The sequence below is a fragment of the Colossoma macropomum genome, unplaced genomic scaffold (assembly GCF_904425465.1).
Source record: "Colossoma macropomum unplaced genomic scaffold, Colossoma_macropomum, whole genome shotgun sequence".
Lineage (NCBI taxonomy): Eukaryota > Metazoa > Chordata > Actinopteri > Characiformes > Serrasalmidae > Colossoma > Colossoma macropomum.
This window is the reverse complement of record NW_023494802.1, coordinates 40,652,342-40,658,341: the sequence shown is the minus strand read 5'-3', so window position 1 is coordinate 40,658,341 and position 6,000 is coordinate 40,652,342.

The following is a 6,000-nucleotide window of genomic DNA, read 5'->3' as shown; positions in this document are numbered from 1 at the left end:
AATAAAATTGGATATAAAAAATTAGATTTAGTCATTGCATAAAAGTATGCAAAATCGGATGGGTCTGGCATTTTATTTATTATCTCAATATCTTTGTCATTTTTTTAATGAAGAAGTGGAAAAAATGCCTGAATCATTTCAAATTCAAATAATTTTTGTATGTGTTTTGTGTGTTTTGAGGCCCAACATTTTGATACATGTTGGTTTAAAAAGTAGAAAAATATTTGTCAGGTCAAGCTGTGCTGAAAGAAATATACCAAACATTGGTGTGGTAAACATTTTTTAAAGTGGTATATAAAGGCAAAAATCAAAAGTATTCAAAAACGGCCAAAATAGCTTAAGGGTTAAACATGATGTGCGGACACGACAACTTATGAATATAATAACATACACACACACCATGTTATATATTTTATTTTTTTCTAATATGTTAAATACAACAAATAAACAATCACCGAGCATTAAAATGTGCAGACGCCGTGGCGATAAGTTCTTCTTTGTTTAAATTGAGTCCAACCACAGTTTTTGGTCCAACCATGGTCTTATATGTATTATAAAATGGATAGTTCTGGTATTGCTCTGTTGGGCTGCAGGATCCAGTATTTAAACTCCTATGTAGTGCACTATGTAGGGAGCAGGGAGCCGTTTGAGATTCAGCCCCAGCGTGAGAAGAGGGCGCCGCTCGATTGGTGCTAAACAAGACTCGTGGTGGTGATTTGGTGACTAAAAAGTACTTATAAAGTGAAAGTTTCTGCATTAAACAGTGCTGTGTTATCATGTGTCCATTGTTATATGAGAAAGAGTTAAAAAATCATGAAATGACCGCAACATACAGCACTGGGCGACTGAACGTTCTCATTCAGAGGTCCATGGTTGCTTGGCAGTGACACTGTACTCTAAAGGAACTACATTTCTTGGTGGAATATTGTCGATTATTATTAATAATAACGAATTATTTTCTGATAATTTGTGTATTGTATCATATTTTATGTTGGCCGCAATTTATAAAAGCAATAAGCCACTTGAGGCCGTGCGTTGCTGTGATATCATGGGGAAGGGAGTTTAGGCTAAGAACACCCCTCCCATGATAAAACTGCAGTAACCCACAGCTTCAACTGGCTTATTGCTTTAATATACTTCATTCATGTGAAAACATAATATAACATAATATAACATAACATATTTGAATGAAGTGAATTTAATGTGTTACTTCCTTTAATGTAACACACACACACACACACACACACACACACACACACACCCTGTACGAGATGTGCCCCTCGGCCTGCGTGTGTGTAAAGATAAGAATCACGGTGAGGATAATCTGAGATTAGACGCATTAAGGTATAAAAGAATAAACACAGACGTGTTTACCGTACATGCATTAGGCAGCGAGTAGATAAAGAACAACAGCAGCGTTCCTGATCCAGCAGTTCACCTGCGCCTGTATTTTTAAAATATTAAAACGCCTCTTTTTGTTGTTATTGATGTTTGATACTCCGCTGAGCGCCAACGTGGAGACGATTTCTCTCTCCACACTTTAAATAATACAACAAAGGGCCAGAGGAGACATCTGAGGCAGAGGAAAGGTAGAAAAGCGCTTTGGAAAATCAGCACAAAGAGGGAAAGAAAAAAGCAGGCAGAGAGTTTAGAGCCGTGCCGTAATTAGCACGCTCTGTTCTCTTTTGAACAAATATGTAGAAGCAGAAAGAAAAAAAAGCCAACAGGCTAATCTGCTCTGGTGGGAGTTGGAGCTTTTATTTCCGTACACAGTGTTATCTGCCTGCTATTGTCTGAGCTCTCGGCTTTATCAGTAACTCACTAAAAACACATCAATGAGTCACTCATTAAACCAGAGTGCGCTTTAAAACAGGTGAGTGGGGAGAATCACTGTCCTCCACCAACAAGGCCTGCGTTTAAACAATCAACATTCAGTTAATAACTGATATTATAGCCACAGAAGCTGAAGAGTGAACTAAGCTGACTGCGCAAACGAGATTTTTCTAAAAAAGATTCATCATAATTCAGTCTTTGAGATGTAAACAGAGAGATTCAGAGCGGTTTGGTGTGAAATGGTTCAGATGTCTTTATAGTGCTGGTGGTAGGAACCAGGGGTCGCCATGACTACAACACAAATATAGACATTTTATTTCGCTGTTGCGGGAATAAAACCTTGCATCTCCATTTTTGCCGTTTTCCAGTTTTTGGCATAATTTGAAAAGGCCTGTTGTCCTTTATATTGTGTGTAAATTTCATGGCGAATGGACCAACAGAAAGGGCCCAAAATGACTTGTAAAGACGTCTGGTTCCATTGACTTACATTGAAAATAAAGTATGTTTTTTCCTTCTCCTGTAAAGTTAATACATTTTAGGTTTTGTTCCGACAACAGCGATTTACCATCCAAAACCACCAGTGAATCTACACGCGTCTTCTGAGTTTATATGCAGTTTATTCTATTGAACTGGTTCAGAGGTCAAAACCCATTATGGACGTTTAACTGACTTGGACTTTAGACTATAATCTTTCACTTTGAGTGACCCTATGCATTTATTATCCATATTTTATTAAATTAAACGATTGAACTTTTCATTTTAACTAACAAGACAATCATAACACGACCCGAAATTACCAAATGTTTCAGTAGTGACTGTTTTTAGCTCATTTTGAGCAGAACATAAACCACTAGCCAGTACTTGACCAGCAAACACAGCTTTGAACAGCTGAACAGACATAAAATCATCATAGTTTTATTAAAACACAACAGCAGAAAATCTACATTTCAGTAGTGACAGTTCTCAATGTTCCACACTGAGTTTCGACTTTGGGACAAATTTACTTCAAATCAATGGGATCTAATTGCTCACCATGTGGCCACGGGGGACAGGGATGCAGCCTCACTCCCTGCTCTAAAATGCAGGGGCGTGGCTAAAACAAGGCTCCGCCTACAGACTAAAACTCTTTATGTTTTGGTACACTCCTAAAACGGTCCTTCAAGGGATCTTTAGTAAGGAAAATGGTTCTATATAGAACCATGAACACCCAAAGAACCATTTGCATGATTAAAGGATTCTCTGTATAGTGAAATGGTTCTTCAGGTTGATGGAGAATATGCTGTAGTTGGTCCTATTTAGCACCAAAAGGGGTTCTTCTGCTGTTACAAGCCAAAGAACCATTTTTAGTACTATATAGAACCCTGTTTTTTATGAAACTCATGTTAAATCTAATTCTTTCAACTTTAAAAGAAATCAAAATATCTTCAAAAACAACATTTAAAAATGATCTAAGCACTCTTTTTCAAGCGAAAGTTTAAAGTGTAAAATAAACGACTCATTAAATGATGACTTTGTGTATATTTAGCTTATTACTGTCTGTATTATTGCTTTGGGTTTAGATGGATCAGAACATAACCGTTATCAGTATTTCAGGTCTGATTACCAGTTTTTACTGTGAGACTGAGTTTGAACTAATTTTTCAGAATGGTTCACATACAGTTGTGTGCAAAAGTTTGGGCGTCCCTGGTCAAATAACATGGTTTGTTGATTTCCTGAGTGAAAATAAGTGAACACACCCTCTACAGAGAAAATTCGCTGAATTTTACGTATTATAGGAAAAAATAAAACATACAATGTGGCCTGTGCAAAAGTTATGGCACATTTTATATTTTAATATTAAACTGAGCAAATAAAAAGAAATTGTGCACTAAAATTTGCACTAAAATGTGCTCCCTGTAGAGGACGTGTTAACTTGTGTGAAAATTTTAACTTGAAAAAGCCACAAAATGTGTAGTTTGACGCTAAACTTTTGCATATGACTGTAATGTTGATGGTAAATCTGAAAAAAAGTTGTCTTATATGTAATTCTCTGCCATGAATGGAGAAAAATACATTTCAAAAAACATATTTTAGGCCAAAACCTTCTCCAAACTATTATAAAACAATACCTCAGACAGGGTAGAAGCTGAGTTTGAATGTCGAAACCTACTTTATTCATCTAAACAAACATTTTGTAAGTACTGAATGGAACCACATAAATAATTTGTTGAGACATGATGTAATTTGATGAATGCTGAACAGACAAACCATTTTCTACACTGTAAACACTTTGTGTCATAGTTACACTGTTAAAAATAAAGGTCGGGTCAACCATAAATTATAAGGCAACTTTCTTCACAGCTTCTCCGAGTTAACAGGTGAACTCGGTGCCCTCAAGTCAAGTCAAATCAGAAAAGCTGTGAAGTTGCTTCAGTGTTTATCGTGTGGCTTTTAGGGTCATTAAGCTCTTCAGACGTCTGGTTCCTATCACCACCACTGTGGACAGTTCTGACTGCATTTCACGCCAAACCACTCTGAATGACTCTGTTTACATCTTAACCAGTTAATTTTGCTGGGATTTTGAAAAATGAAGAACTCCTCTTACGTTTTAATTGATTTTATTGAACGTCAAGTAATAAGTTAACAGAACGTGAGCCACACATTAGTCTAGCTGCCATTACAGCCATTAAAATCAAACAAATTAAAGCCCTTGAGCTCATTTCCGTCATGGTCTTCAACTTTAGATTAAGTTTTTCATACAGTTGCTAGGCAATAAGCCCTAGAATTTAACAAGCCTGGGCATTTAAAGAGTCAAGACATCCCATAGTACTAGAATCAGTCCTTAAGATCAGGTTAGGTCATCGCTAACCGTACTTGGAGGCACCATCAGGAGCTTAAAACCTTAAGAAAATTGTGAAATGACTCGCATAGCAGTACAAAAATAATCTTCTGAAAAACAACCTGAGCTTTTATTAATATAGCGGCTCAAGGTCGCTTTACAAATCAATAACAGAACATGTGGAGGGGGCAGAACATTAGATATGACTATAGGAGTTAGGATAAAGCAGATAAGACCACCTTTCAGCAGAAAAGACAATGAAACACACCTGTGAGGGACAAATAACACACAATACAGGGGAGGATACAGCAAAATAACACGATCCACCTAGACGACAGCAGGATGATTGACAGGACCGAGGTAGGACGTCTTTAACTGGGATTTGATGGTGATGTTATAGAAGCTCCGTGGACGTTTATGGACCTCAACACTGAAAGATCTGCCAACCACAGAAGAGACTAGAAACTTTGAAAGGCTTTAATGAAAGACTTCAATTGGTCCACATTGTAAATTTCTTATGTTATTTTTCTCCCTGAGCTTCACTTCTGACATCTCTGTAGTTTCATATACCAAAAACAGTCACAATTCATTTTAATGTGACCTCTGTTTATCTTAAACATGCTGTTTTTGTTTCTGTGCCTTTAAGACTGAAATATGCAAATGGTCTCTTTTCTGACTGCCTCGTTTAAAAAACAGTGCTACTTATAACTTCAGGGTGAGTGGGCGGAGCTACATTGCGGGAGGCTGAATAGCAGGATGATCATGAAAACAACTTTAACAAAATGTACAGACTCTTTAATTTAAACAAAAAGTGGGAAAATGTTGGTTTTCCATGTTGTAAAGTTTAAGGAGTGACGCTACAAGGGTCACTTTTTAACACAGTAGATATTACAATGAATCTTTGCCAGTTCATTAATGATATTCTTAGTGTCAGTATTCTTAGTTATAGTTATATATTTTGCAAAAAAAATGCAAAATATAATTGCATTTAGATATGCAAATGAGATGCTATCTACTCAAATAAGCATACATTTGCCTGTTTTTAAAACTGAAAAATTCAGACTTTCACGATGACACTAAAATGTGTCGTCCATTATAAATGTGTCGACACACTTTACAGAGAGAATTTTTCAAAACAGATTATTAAAGTTTATTGCATTCCAGTTTAATTAAGAAAACACTCTTTGATGTTTTTATAAAAAAAAAAAAATTCAGGTACTTTAGTAGCACAAAATCTAACATAAATTCAGCTGTGATTAATTAGGGAATCCTTCTGTAATATCCTTCAGAATAGAGTCAGGAATTAACATATCGCTGTTGTCAGAACAAAACCTTGCATCTCCAAAATG